The sequence below is a fragment of the Lissotriton helveticus genome, chromosome 4_1 (genome assembly GCF_964261635.1).
Source record: "Lissotriton helveticus chromosome 4_1, aLisHel1.1, whole genome shotgun sequence".
NCBI classification, from domain to species: domain Eukaryota; kingdom Metazoa; phylum Chordata; class Amphibia; order Caudata; family Salamandridae; genus Lissotriton; species Lissotriton helveticus.
In genome coordinates this window covers 1,598,716,412-1,598,729,020 of record NC_136063.1, presented here as the reverse complement: position 1 = coordinate 1,598,729,020, position 12,609 = coordinate 1,598,716,412, and positions in this window count along the sequence as shown.

Genomic DNA, 12,609 nt, shown 5'->3' with positions numbered 1-12,609 from the left:
TCTGAATTCCTCCTTTAACATTTCCAGTATGAATCCCAAGGGTTGGCTGCTTTGGCACCGTAGTGCTGATTCTTGCCAAAAGAGATTTTTAAATATAACTGACGGTTTTAAGACTGTTAGATCTGATCCCCGTTTTGATTCGAGTCATACTGTCACCTCTTACTCAGTGGGCAAGTTGTGTCAAGCTTGGCTGAAACATTCAACTTTACCTGCGGTTAAGTATCACCTTTCCAAACTGAATGCAGACGTGGATTTGAATGATTTCATTAAGGGCCCAGCTAGTGGCAGGTCGAAACGTTGGTTATATGGTGTTTACAATGAAATTTGGAAACTCTCACAGATTGAGGCTGCTTCACGCCTTAGGGCTATTGATCAGGCAAATCTTGAGAAAGTTCTTGCAGTTGTTGACAATAGCATTAACGTGCTTTCCTCTAGAATTTACACATTAGATAATATTGTGTCGTCTGTTGTTGATATTGTACATGATGAAGTATCTGTATTATACCATGGTCAAAATCAATTACGTTCAATCATGCAATTTGCATGGACACTTCAGACTCTGAAAATGGGTAAAGTTCCCTGGGGATACATGAATGTTTCTTCTTTATTTGCACCGTTTAATTTGACAGACAAACAACGCTTGCTTTCAATGCGTGATGCTTCCTTTTCTATGCTCCATATTGAAAGGTTGGAATCTTTACCTTTTTCTGTGGCAGAAGCCACTGCTGCTACGTGGCTTATCCACGGTTTAATAACGCTGCCTTTTGCTTTATATAAGTTTTCAAATTGTATGAAGTATGTGCCAATAGGTCGTTTTGAACCCTTAGGTAGCGGTTTTCTTCATGAAGTCTGGTCACTCCCATACACATACAGATGTTTCAAGGATGAACAAGAGGTTTATCTAACAGGGGATGAGTGTACTGAGACGCCAGATCATTCTTTAATGTGCAGACACATACAGTTACACGGTTCATGTAACAAGGACCGACCGAATATGGCTTGCGTTTTACAGGGCACGCCAGTTCCTGCTATCATCCCCACGTTTAAATTGTTAGAGAATGGTAGTTATTTAATGCTCAATAATGAAAACTGCTGTGGTTTAATTAAAGGTATAGCTTTCATAGTAACGGTTAGTGAGCGAGTTATTTGCTGCAGAAATGTTCTTTATCCTCCCACACGTGAACATAGGGAGTCTTCCATTTGGCCACAGATACCGACCTTGGGAGCAGAATTCAGCGGCATGGCTAGAATAAGAGCTCTATTGTCCCAGAAAGAGGTGGCCTTGAGCTCGGCCCGTGAAACTTTCGTGCTTCACATTGCTAACACCCGTACGGAGGTTCAGGCTCTATTAAACACTGATTTGCCTTTGCATTTCGGAGCCATGGTCCGTTCTATCTTTAACGCATCCTCCACAACGGGCCTAGCACATTTTTTTAAAGTTGTTAGCGGTGGTCTCGTGACTTCCTTTGAGAAGATATTTGGAGTCATCCCTGCCTTCTTCCATTCTATTTTTTCATCCTTATTTGGAGGGTTCCCGTTTTTGCTTGCATTAGCGGCTGGCGCATTGGTGGTTTTCTGCCTTTTTAAATATGGATGCCCTTCCTGTGCAAGACCACGAACAGCTACTACTGACGCGGTTTCGCAACCGCATGCTTGATTACTATGGCACACTGCCGTTAGCGACTCTAAGCACGGCGTTTGGATTATCTTTTCGGTTCTCCTATTTCACCTGTGTCCAGCCTGTATTTCGCTGTCTGACCTGCGATTTCCTTTGGGCCATTGATTTGTGTCTCTGCGGACCAGCATCTTCTGACGTCGATTTTGATCAACTGATGAGTCCTATCATTGCTCACGAGTTGGTTTGTTCTGACGAAAGGATTATGGCCTTGGCGGTGGCACATGGACTAATGGGTCCCTGGGATGTGTTGTCGGCAGCGCAAAATTTCTTGGAACTAAGTTTTCTTGAGAACCCACCGAGCTGTCCTCTGATGGTTATAGAGGATCCGGTGCTGGAAGATCACGTATGTTCCTTTCATCTTTTAAATTGGATGGCTGAACTGTTTTCGGATGAGGACAGTGACTTCCTCCTGGAGGCTGTTGCAGCTTACTTTTCATATACAGTCTTATCATAGACACTGCCTCGAATTGACATGCTGATTGATAGCATTTCCTTGATTTTATTGACTTTTGGTCAAGATATTTTATTTTTGCTTGCCTATTGGCTTGAGCCACATTATATTTGTGGGATATTTTTTAGCATTAGTTTTTATTATTGAATTTTTATTCATGCTCGTTTATAAATGGATTCTGCTCTCATGTGATGGCACTTCTGTTACCTTATTTAGTCCGTTCTCGGATCATGGGGGGGTGTTGTATAGCTCCTATATATCCTTATATCGTGTTAGGTTAGCATAGGTACATTTCAGATTTAAACGCCATTTTTCCTTTCTTGCAACTTCTGCACACGACCCTTAATTGTTGACTTAGCTTTCAACCTAGTGGTTTGCCGTGGTGTATGTGAGAATAATATGTTATTGCTCTGATATCAGTCTTGTTTAATAAACCATGTCTGCACGGAGAGTGCTGAAGTTTCAGGAGCAACACGATATGGAATTGTTATGAGGTCTGATCTCCACGCCTTCATAGTCATAACACAAGTGCAGCCTTTGCCAACTTGGGCTTGAGGCGGGATTGATATTGCTTTGCACGAGAATTGTTAACACACTTGATGCGGTGCACATGCAGAGAGAGCTGGTGTATGCTGATGTGATTCCTTCATGCTAGGACACTAAGGTATGGGCCCGCCCTAAAACAACCCAAAGAGACCTTCTTAGATAATAATATAATATATGTGTTAGGGAGGGTGAGATATAAGTGTTGTTAACTCTTATTCATTACAGCATGTTAACATGCTGTCACCATTCGCTTTTTATGTCTTAGTAACTATGCTGATAATTTTGCTACTGATAATAAGTATACTTGTATTATCTAAGATACTGCGCCTGAGAAGACGGCATTAGTAAATAAACATTTCAAATGCACATGTGTCTTCTTTACTCCATGTTCTGGTTTGTAATGATAATATAACGAAAGAGTGTTCATGAGTCCCACGTACCCTGAGGTACTGTAAGTTCATGTTCTGGTTTGTCTAAACATTGGGTGTTTGATATGTCCAATGAGACACTGTAGCTAGCTCGGTAAGGGGTGAGTTGGTTGCTAAGGTAAGTTTTGGGACATCCTAATTTGCCGAGGTTCCACTCCTCTGTGCACAGTTCTGTGTGAGTACAGAAACCCTGCAACACCTTCTTGTTTATTCGAGAAAGTTTCTAGTGACCTCTGAGTTAGCTGGCACACACAAGTAATTAAGTTTAATGTACTTGATAGAGACATACTGACCTCAGTCCTATGTCAAAACTATAGTGTAAATTATTCCAATGCGCAGAGCCTATCAGGGATTTAGGAAATACACTACATGGTGCCCAACAGTTTGGTAAGGCACTCATTTAATTCTAGATACTGAAGTAACTCAGTCGTGCTTTTCTCAGAGACCCCTTTACTCAAAGTACTCCAATAGACGTCTGGAGTGGGTAAAGTATAATATCCACCATAGCTGAGTAGGACGAAAAATCCTATGTTTTAGCTTTTTGGGTTTGTTCAACGTTGAAGGATACAGTGTTCCAAAATATTGTGCACCTTATCTTTGTTCCCTTGAACTACTGTTCTTGTGCTATTGGATCTCACGGCCGCATTTGACACCTTGTCTCCTGCCATTTTAACATCTCGGCTTAGGGAGGCAGGTGTCACCGGGTCGGTCCTGGGCCTCCTTAACTCCTTTCTCCTTGATAGGGAACAGAGAGTGATGCTCGGAAACCACCTCTCCCCAGCTAAGTCTTTGCAATGTGGGGTGCCACAGGGGTCGGCATTAAGTCCGACCCTGTTTAACATCTACGTGGCCCCCCTTGCCAGGCTTGTAAGATCGCAGGGGATGGAGGTGGTATCATACGCCGATGACACCGAGATTATGGTGTCATTCACCCATTCCTCAGTCATAACATCTGCCTCTAGCTTCAGGTCCTGTATGCAACATGTTGCAGATTGGATGGTCATCAACTCCCTGAAGCTAAATGGCGACAAGACTGAGGTACTGGTCTTTGGGAAGGACCAAGATGTCTGGTCGAGCGATTGGTGGCCTCCCTCTCTTGGTGCCTGTCCCACTCCCTCTCAATCTGCCAGAAATCTGGGTGTGGTGTTTGACACATCACTCTCGATGTCCCTTCAGGTGAATCGGACGGTTGCAACCTGCTGGGGAATAATCAGAACACTCAATAGAATTCGCAGCTATCTGTCCCTTCAAGCACGTAAGCAGATTGCAGTCGCCCTTGTTGGTTCCAGGTTAGATTACTGCAACTCTCTCTACATGGAGTCCAACAAGGTCCTCATACATCGGCTGCAAATCGTGCAGAATGCTGCTGCACGTTTCGTCCTAGATCTCCCTAGGGCATCTTCTGCTACTACTGCGAGGAGAGACCTCCATTGGCTGCCCATTCAGCACAGAATTTATTTTAAAATTCTTTGCATGACCTATGGAGCCCTCGAGGATGGACCGAAAGGCGCCATCAGCTCTCTGCTTACTCGTTACCATCCCACAAGGTGTCTTCGATCTTCGGGACTTTTTCAGCTTGTTGTCCCTCGTTTCAAGCTCACCAGATGGGGAGCCAGGGCTTTCTCTGTCGTTGCCCTCCAGCTCTGGAACATCGTGCCCATGGAGATCAAAACTCTACCTTCCCTGGATCTGTTCAAAAAGGCCTTAAAAACATGGTGCTTTTCAAGAGCCTACATAGGTTGAACTGCAGGGTTTTTGTTGTCATGAGCTGGTTTTCTGAATTAGGCGCCTTGACGCCCATTGGGCTAAGTTTGCGCACGATAAGATTCCTTTATTATTATTATTATTATTATTGAAACTGCTCTGCAATTTTCAGTAAACAATGGCTGACGAAGCTAACCACACCAAAAACGGTGGAGCTACTGGCGACAACGCCGAAGCAGCTTTTAACTTTTCAGGTTTCCAAGAAACCAACGAGAATGCTATCATCATTTATAATCAAATTTAAGGAGAGCCATCACTCTAAAACTTATAAAACATGGCCTAACATCAAGAGGTGGTAGAGCAGTTTTTGTGATAGAAGCACATGAATATCACCAGACAGAGGTATTTTACGCATGGATAGTATTCCCTGAATAAAAACCAGTAACACATATGTTTCACTTCTACAAAGAAGATGATCCACCAGAGGAATATATTCCTTTCGATGATATAGAAATTCCACTCACATACCAGGAGCATGAGCTGTGGTTTAAAGGCGCCCTAAAACATTTAAATCACATTACCAGGCTCGGTCCACTAAGTAGACCAGAAGCAGCATGATCGGCCTGACCCTGACATTGAAGCAATGTCGGACGACAAATTACTTAGTAACATACAAAGATTGATAGAATTATACAGTGAAACCACAACTGTCTGAAAGTCCTGAAAAGGTCGTTTCTAAAAACACTCCTAGATCTTCTAAAAAGAAGTGGGAAAATAGCAAAAAACCTTCCAAAGAGAAGCGTTCTCATTCCCGAGGTAGGTCTCCTCGAAAGGAGCCCTCTGAAAGGAGGTATAACCTCAGGAATAGGGATAATTTGAGAAAACCTGATAGGTATCAAGATACTGGTACACGTTCCTCTCGTACCTTTCAGATATCGTCACAGACATCCGAATGAAGAGGACGGTAAGAGAACAAGGAATAACGCGTGAAGTCCAAAGATGATCAACACGTTCAGGAAAGCAAATCAAAACCTCAATATACCAAAAAGAAGGTAGCAGGTCTAAAAATCAGACATGCCGAGGATCTTGAGGACACAACTCAAGAACGGAGAATGGGCTCAGACAATTTTGGACAGCGCAGCAGAATTAACAATAGCTCGCCAGAACCTGATTGGACTTCTGGAGACAGTGGACTTGAATGAGGACATTCAAGTTGAAACTGCAGATTCCAGGGTTAGTTCTCCACATATGTTATAGGAAATAACTAGGGGTGGGCGTAGTACTCCGCTCTGTCCATGGAGTGTGCGTAGTGTTGCCTACTTCGCGATTCGCAAAGTAGGTGTAGTTGGCAACACTACCCACACGCCATGGAGGAGCGAAGTTGCCTGCTACCCGCCTCCCTCCTGCCCTCTTCTAAATGCCCTTAATATAATTTTTAAACATTCTAAAACTAGAAAACTACTTACCTGCAATGCGGCGTCCCGGGGCTCCCTCTTCCTGGTATCTTGCCGACTTCTTCCTCACAAATGCGCATGCGCGGGTGCCCGTGCATGCTCATTTCTTGCGAGAAATACATATTGTCTAGTTTTGGATTAGAGACACTTAAACTCTTGTTGCAAAACATTTGCAGTGCAAAATGCACACAGTACAGCATTAATGAATAACATTGTGCGTAAAAAATATAAAACCACATTAGACATATCAAATGGTTTCTTTTGTCAAAACATTGCACCTGAAAGCAGATATTTGACCACTTTCTCAATAATGGGGATACAGCGTCACTTCTGTCGTCTCCCTCAAGGATTCAAGAATAGTCCTGAGTTATTCTCAGCAAGGGTAACAGAGCTACTACAAATTTATGATGACGAGGCATTGTCCTATGTCGATGATATCTATCTGACAGACGATGACCTGGATAGGCACTTGAACAGGGTAAACACCATTATACTGAGCTTCGTCGCTGAAGGGTACAAATTCAACTTAAAAAAATCAAGAATTGTCCATCTCAACGTCCTTTTTCTAGGATATAAACTATCAAGTGAAGGCAAAAGCTTGGCAGCTAACTTTTTAGAAAAGTGTGCGCTGCTCCAACCTCTAAAAATGCTGAAAAATTTACAATCGATTCTAGGTTTCCTGAATTTCAGAAGAACTTACATTCTAAACGACGCAGAAAGGGTTAAACCTCTCTACGAATTAATCAAACTTGATTTTAAAACAGTAAATTGAACAAAAAACACACAGAAAGTTTGAGTTCACTACAAACAGATATGTTAGCCACAAAACATTTACAAACACGCGTAAACGTACGCAACTTAGTGATCCAAATAATTGTGGGTCAATGCGGATTCACCTACTTAACTTTTAACAAAGGTGAAAAAAGTACCAATTGCCTACAAATCACATTTGTACACACAAGCAGAATTCTAACAGCAGTCCAAACCACTGTAGCAAAAGAGAGAGCCCTACCACAGGGAAAACGCATAATGGTCGTCGCTCCTGTACCTGCCTTAGCGGCAGTGACTAAAGCAAGCATTCCAAATGCTAAAGTTTACATCCGAGATGGATACACTGGGTAAATTCTCTTGCTGCAACTGACACAAGCATTCCTGAAATACGAACCAGAATGTCCTCTGCCTTCTGAAATTCTGCCTCTAGACCAATATGAATGTATAATTTTTACTGACAGATCTGCACAACCCGCTACGGGGGGTAAACAAGCTTATAGTGCAGCATGCACGATCGTTAAAGATCATATGCGCGATGGCAAATTTAGACCTATGGTCACAAAAACACAATCTTTAGGAGATTGTACAGCTCAGCGAGCTGAACTACAGCATTCATCATGGCACTTGAAAATACGGATCACGAATTCTCCACACTTAAAGTGTGCGTTTCTTTCTACGGTGTAGAATCATATAATGAATATTTACTGAATTGGCTTCAAAATGGTTTCAAAGATGCAAAAGGTGGCACAATCAAGCATAAGATGCTTTGGGAACAAGTAGTTCAGTTGCAAAACAGACTACAAAACACGTGATACACACGGAGTCATCAACGTGATGGCGTTCTTGTTGAAGGGAATTCATTGGCTGATGAAGCGCGAAGGGGGCTGTGCAAACAGCTTCCATAGCTGCTATCACTCATTCAAAAACGAAAACAGACAGTGAAATAATACTAGCTGTCAATGCTACAAGCAAAGGCAGTGGTGCAATGTCACCTAAAGGGTTTCCACTCAAATACTCATGTATAACTGATACAAACAATGTTCCGTTTGCTCAAATCCCTGGAGTTGGGGATAGGGTAATTCCAAACATGGAACATAGATTAGGACTGATCCTAGCAGCACATGAAGGGCTCGCCTCTGCTCATGCAGATGTTTCGGCCACAGTATCATTATTAAAACAGAGGTATTGGTGGCCAGGCATTAGGGAACAGACCCAGAGCTATGTTTTGGATTGTGTTATTATTGGATGTCAAATGATGAAAGTCTCTAATGTGAAACGTCCTGCGCAGACGCCCCTGTTAATCTCAGATAAACCATTAGCGTGTGTTTACCTGGACCACTGCGGTCCCTTACAAAGGGACAGTAACTATAAATATATCAGGGTCGCTGTGGATTCGTGTTCAAGGTTTTTGGATGTGGCCTCAGCGCTCGGCTGACACTCAAACTGTTATAAAACATTTGCGAGTCTTTATCAGCATGTACGCAATAGGCACCCTACATTCTGAACAGGGTCCTGCGTTTAGCTCTCGGGCTTACAAAGATGCCATGGCCAGTTTGGGCATTGCATTGCGGTACTCTTCTCCATTCCATCCTGAGGGAAATTCGGTTGTGGAAAGAAAAAAACGGGACACAAAGCAGTCTATAACAGCTAGGGTATTAGGTTCGAGTGACGGGTGGATCAAACATCTAATTGAGGTCTAACATAGTCTTAACAACTTGCCAAGAAGTTCTTTAGGGGGTCTCACTCCATATGAGGTCCTATTTGGGACAAGAATGGTGGTTCTGGACCTTGATTGTCACACATCAGTGGCAGAAAATAGGAAATTTGATATCAAAGATCGTTTGACTAGGGGGCGTGGCTTAACGTAATGGCCGGCTAGACGTGTTTCTGCCCAGCTCCTGCCCCACGTTCCTGAAAATCCTTCATAATCCTGGCAATTTTCAATTTTAAATCGGCGTACCGAAGGTGCAAGACCCCCCTGACCCCAGAGGCGATTGAAGCGTGCAAGGACGGCCGCCGACACCTGCGTGAGTCCAGGTGGCCTGAAACCCCTGTATGCCCAGCAAATGGCGGCCGCCGCGCGATAGACAGTGGCGGCCGGCCGCAACACAGCAACAGACTCGGCGAACGGGAGGCGCCCCCAGCGGAGGGGGGAGAGGAGGTGGACGGCCTGCCGGCGGGAGGTGTCTGGCCGGAACGCCGGTGAACAACGCCCAGGGACATAGTGACTGCAGTCATAGGGGCGGAGGCCGAGGCGGAGTGGACTGCATGTCTGGCGGCAGCCTCCTATGAAAGGACGGAGAGGAGCGGCCTGTGCGAATCGCCGCCACCTCCCGCGGGTGGCCGGAGCAGGGCGGCCTGCTTGTTCTACCGTGGCCCCCTCGGGGGCTGAACTGAACACCTGGAGCCCGGGCGCCTGCCGGGTCTGATCGGCCGGGAGCCGCGGTCCTTGATGTGCGCCCCTGAGGGCAGAGCGGCCTGCAGGGATTGCCGCGGCTCTCTGCGAGGGGTCGGAGCGTAGTGAACCACATAGCCTGCAAGAGCGCCTAAAGGCAGCTGGGGAACCAGCCGCCCCCGGACCTGGTTGTGCGATTTGGTGGCCGAGGACACACACTGGATCTGGGGTGACGGTGGGCCCCTCCTGCAACAACAGCGGCAGGCGCTCCCGGTGGGCGGACGGCCCCCCCCTCCTGGCTGACGGAGACGAGGTAGGCCACAATCCTGGAACAGTCATTTGGGGTGGCTGGAGAGGACGGGGAAGGCTGGCGTGTGAGTCGCGCTGATTTCAACATGCAGGCGCGAAAGGGACTGGATGACTAAGGCCTGTAGACTCCTGGGACATCGTGGGGCCAGTCGGGCCTAGAGCTGGAGCCACCGAGGTTGATCTGAAATCGAGAGGGGAGCAAAGCTCTGTGCGGGAGGAGTCTCTTAGGGGGTCCCCGGCGGATAACACTTGGACGTCACCCCTACTATGGGAAAGGACAGGCCGACGAGGGGGGCCCAGACAAACAAGATTGTACAATATACAGTCCCGGGCCCGGTTGTAACGGAGCGCCCTGGGACGGACAGAAGAATGGAGGCCCACCCGGACGCGGCGGCCCGAGACAAAGCCGATATCCTGGCAGCGATCCGTGACTCCAGAGTGGCGCCAGAATCCAAGATGGACGGCATGGCCATGGACATTAACCATCTGCGCCTTGATCTCAGAAAGGTGGCGGACAGGGTCACCACTACGGAAGGGGATCTGAACGTCTTGCAGACCGAGGTCCAGCAGCTAAAGGGAACGATTGCCGCACTCCAAGACCATACAGCTCGGTTGGAGGATCGGGCAGAAGATGCGGAAGGTCGGTCCCGGAGGAACAATCTCCGCTTCCTAGGATTTCCGGAGCGTAAGGAGGAGCCAGCGGCGAATCTGTTCCTCGAAGACTGGATTGGCAAGGCCCTCCCAAATTTGCAACTGTCTAAACTGTTCGCCATTGAGAGGGCCCATAGGTCCCTGGGACCGCCGCCGAAACCGGGATCTCCACCCAGTGCCATAATAGCCCGGTTCTTCAACTTTAGGGACCGAGACATGATTTTGCAGCACATCCGTAGAACCGGTCTACCTAGGTATGACAACTGTGATATTCACATATTCCCAGACTACACCAGGAAGGTGCAGGACTTCCGGAACGACTTCCTGCAGGTTAAGCGGCGGATGCGGAATCTTAGCGTAAAGTACAGTTTGCTCTTCCCAGCTAGGCTCCGCGTTCAATACGGCGAGAAGACGTACTTCTTTGACCGACCGTCGGATGCGGAGGGATGGTTGGACTCGCTAGGACTAGCGGGACACGACAACACGCAGGGCTGGCAGGAACAACGATGACGGGGCGCATGCAGACGAAGCCAACGTCGCGGTGCAAGGGACCTGCCCCAGGGAGAGCGTGCCACTACTACGACAGATCAAATAACGGTGGGCCCGGATGGCACCCTCCGGGCGGTACCTGAGGCGATCCCAACCCAGAACCAGTTCTCCCCATTGTGTTTGGTGCAGGAAACACAATCCGACACGGGGGGTGCAGCCGGCCCGGGTGATACTCCTGCACAGGACGAATGACTGGTAAACCTGGGGTTTCGTATGGACCGAGGGGGATCTTGAACATAACATTGTGAGTATCTCCACTCTTTAACCTGGGGGGAGCTGTACGGCCCGACATGCTGGAGATGAGATTGTTCCCAAGAGGCATAAGAGCATGACTGTGGGGGGGGGGGGTCTGGGCACCAGAATGCCGTAATGATTGTATTATTGTGCCAAAGTCCAGTTGATGAAGCCGACTGTAGAGTGCTGCCGCGGTCTACTGGGCCTCGGCCGGGCGGGACTGTGTGGTACCAGTCAGTCGGATGAATATTCAACCACGAAGGAACAGGGATTTTTTCTTGGACTGCTACGTATTAGATTGTTTCGCATACAGTTTATTCATTATCTATAGGTTAGAAGGGAGGGTCTGAGGGGGGGTAGTGCTTTTGGGGCGGGGTTCGGGGTCTCCTGACCAGGCCTGGGCTGGGAGATGTGGTACCACCGCCTGTGGGTGGGAAATGTTGGGGGTTCTTGTTTTGCTTTGGGGAGGGTTGCTGCCGGGTCCACTTCTACTTTTGCTATGCAAGGTTTATGTTGTTTGCTTATTGAGAGGTCGAGTCACATTGTGAAGGGGGAGCCAGATGACACCGGGTGGGGGGCATACTGCCGGAGGGTGTTACACACACGACAGGTGATTCACGTGAATACAAACTAATAACTTGGAATGTCAGGGGGCTCAATAACAGAATAAAGCGGATCAGGGTGGCCACATACCTCCGTAGGTACGGAGTCAGCTTTGCTTTCCTTCAGGAAACGCACCTCTGGGGTGATTGCCTTAATTATGTCCAGCGTAGATGGCGAGGACAGTTCTTTGCTACATCTTATTCCGGGTTTGCTAGAGGGGCCCTAATTTGGGTAGCTCCGGGGGTTCCCTTTAGAGCCATACACTCGAAATTGGACCCAGAGGGCAGGTTTGTTATAGTGGTGGGTACCCTGGATGGACGTATTGTATGCTTGGTAAACATATACGCCCCGAACACTGACGACGGAGAGTTTTTGGGTTTGAGTGATGGGACAACTGGATTTAGACCCTGACATGGAACTCCTTGTAGCAAGGGATTTTAACTGTGCACTTGATGGGGATTTAGATAGATACCCCCCAAAATTAGACGCCAAGCCCAAACTGAGAGAAACACTGACCCAGATGCTCCATAGTTACGACCTGGTAGATGTTTGGAGGCACCATAACCCTGCTCGCTGGGAGTACTCTTGCTACACACCCGCTGCCAACACTCACAGTAGGCTAGACTATTTCTTTCTTCAGGGTGTGGTTGTCGACAGGGTAGAGGAGGTCCATTATTTGGCGCGTTACCTGTCAGATCACTCCCCACTCCTGCTTACGTACTTGGTGGGGGGTCCTCGACCCAAGGTCCCGCTTTGAAGACTCAACTCGGAGGCCTTCGGGATCCCACCTATAAGGAGGCTATTTTGCAAGGCCTTGAGGCATATTTAGCTGTAAA